The sequence below is a fragment of the Vulpes vulpes genome, chromosome 13 (genome assembly GCF_048418805.1).
Source record: "Vulpes vulpes isolate BD-2025 chromosome 13, VulVul3, whole genome shotgun sequence".
In the NCBI taxonomy this organism is placed as follows: domain Eukaryota; kingdom Metazoa; phylum Chordata; class Mammalia; order Carnivora; family Canidae; genus Vulpes; species Vulpes vulpes.
In genome coordinates this window covers 814,697-817,581 of record NC_132792.1, presented here as the reverse complement: position 1 = coordinate 817,581, position 2,885 = coordinate 814,697, and positions in this window count along the sequence as shown.

Genomic DNA, 2,885 nt, shown 5'->3' with positions numbered 1-2,885 from the left:
AAGGCTCTGAGAAGTCCTGCAGCCAAGAATTCTTCTTTCTCCTTCAGCAGGCACTTGAATCTGATTGGCCACTGAATTGCTTTTTTTAGTAACATCGGTTGATACCCCATAAGACTCATGCTCCAGAACCCAGCTCCATTAATCCTGCTCTAAAGCTTAACGTCAAACAACTAAGCCAGAGAGAGTTACCCGTTAATGCTCCATGAGCTATTGGAATATCCAGACTTATGGATCCTTCTTAAATTTATATCATCATTTGGAAAAATAAGGGTCGATAGAGTGAACCATCAAGGACTTTCAAACTTCCAGGCCGGCAGAGGTCATCGGAACGAGTCTTCACTCTGATGCTGACACCCTTCCTTTCTCAAAGCCCACCTCTCTTTAATAACGACCACGGGGACCACCCTGACCCCCACCTGCTACTTCTCTGGCTGCTCCTTTAGGGGTCTGTGGGCGTGTGTGTGTGTGTGTGTGTGTGTGTGTGTGTAACTGGTTCCTAAGCAAACCAACACGAGTGGTTTGCTCTTAATAGAAAAGCACAAAGGGACACAGAATAAAAACAGACGTCCTCTACCAGGACTCCCCCAGACACGTCCCCCGAGACACCACTTCCAGCCACATCGGGATAGGATGCTCCTGGTGACTATCGCTATGACTCTAAGTCATTAGCTTTTACTTTAGCATTTTCATTTTCTAGATCATTTCATTGTTGATTGACTCCTGGGGACTTGTGATCCCGGCTCAGGGACAGAGGGAGCAGGAACACCATCACTCCCTTTCTTACAAGAAGACAAATGCTGGAAAACAGCAACAGCCCTTACAGAACGCACCAGAGAATGGATGTCACAAGAAAGTCAAGTGGCTTGAAATCTGGGAAGGGAGGTGGCTGCAGGGAGAGACAGGCCCCAAGAGTGGTGGACACCATTAACCTGGCCGAAATGTTTACTGGACTGTTGAGGATCGAGTATGGGCCACCATGGAAGTGCAAGGCCCCGGGGGCTGCGAATGTAGAGAGGGCTGTACCTTCCCGCAGAGTTGTCTTCCTCAAATGCCACCAGGATCTTACAAGGAAGATCTGTGATCTTTCTGAAAATCTTCCTGTGATCTGCCTGGAGAAAGACAACACCCGTCTCTCTGAAAGTCTGCTGGGATCCATCATCCTGCCTCCCTACAGAAAAAAAACAAAAGGCTTAATCTGTGGTGGAATGAGCCAAAAAAATAAAATAAAAGCAACTGCCACCAAGGGCATTGATGGGAACCTATTGCAGATCTCAAACAAGTAAAGAGAAAAAGATAAAAATGCAATCCCTGGGGTGGGGGGGGGGGAAGGGGCAGGTGGGCAGGAACAGATGCTCTGACGGGAATTACCACTGGGGGATGAGCAGGAGCCCGCATGCAGTCCACACTCTGGGATCTGCAGCCAGAGTGCACAGAGGGCAGGCATCACCATAAAAACCCCAAAGGAAGCCCAGTTCCTGGGCCCCTTGGTGGCTCAAGTGTTGAGCATCTGCCTTTGTCTCAGGGTGTGATCCCTGTGTCCTGGGATCAAGTCCCGCATCAAGCTCCCTGCATGGAGCCTGCTTCTCCCTCTGCCTGTGTCTCTGCCTCTCTCTCTCTCTCTCTCTCTGTGTGTGTGTCTCTCATGAATAAATACATAAAATCTATTTTAAAAAAAGAAGAAGAAGCCCAGTTCCTGACCAGATTCACAGACCTTCACAGTAAAGCCCAGCAGAAGCAAAGACATGCTCGTCTCCAGGCATAAAACTATTTACCGCTGCATCTTCTGTCCTAAACAATATGTCCACCTTCCAAAAAAGCCTGCGAGGCACGCAAAAAGGCAAGATGAGATATACCCCCAAGAGACACAGCAGTTGTCAGAACCAGACTCAGATATGACACCGAGGGTGTCACTCTCAGTCAGGGAAATTGAAATAACTGTGATTAATGTGGTGAAGGCTCTCATAGAAAAGGTGCACAACATGCAAACTCAGATGGGTAATTTCAGCAGACAGCAGGAAATTCTAATTGACATGCCGGGAATAGAAAACTCTGTCATGGAGGTCAAGAGTGCTCTTGATAGCCTCTTCAGCAGACTTGACCCAGCTGAGAAAAGATCTGTGAACCTGAAAATATATCTATATCTACAGAAATTATCCAACTGGAAACACAAAGAGGAAAATAAAAAGGTGGGGGAAGGGAAAGACAGAACAGAGCCTCCAGGAGCCGTAGGAAAATGTCCAGTGGTCTAACACACGCATAATTGGAAGAGCGTGAGGGCAGGGAGGGTGGTCCAGGAGAAATTTTTAATAGTGAAAGACACAAATCACAGATTCAAGAAGCTCCGGAAACACCAAGCGGAATAAACTGCTCTCCTCCTCCCCCAAAATATTCAAGCTTCTAAATACCACAAACAAGAAAATCTCAAAGGCAGCGCAGGTAGGGAGGAAAAGCCATGTCACCACCGACAAGGGCATGAAGGCAAGAAGCACGCATGCGAGAGGACCGCGGGAGACGCTTTTAAAGTGACAAAGGAAAGTCCTGGCAAGTTCTTTGGGAAAAACTTTTCCAGAATGGTGCCCCTTGATGCAATAATTTAGGGAATTTCAAGCCTTGCTCGAATATTTAATAACATTAATGGGGTATTGTTAATTTCTCATGTGTGATACAGCTAATTTCTTAAGATTTTAAGATCACTACCTTTCATGATTTGAAGTCATCATCTTTTACAGACATGTTCTCAAATTTTAGGCAGGTGCTATACAATTTTTGGGAGGAATTGGCCAGGGTGTTGATGAACATGGGCCCAGAGCTGGTCGCTATTAAGCCGGGGAGGACCACTCACACATGTGCTATGTTGCACCCTCCTAATTATAAACAGCTTTGGA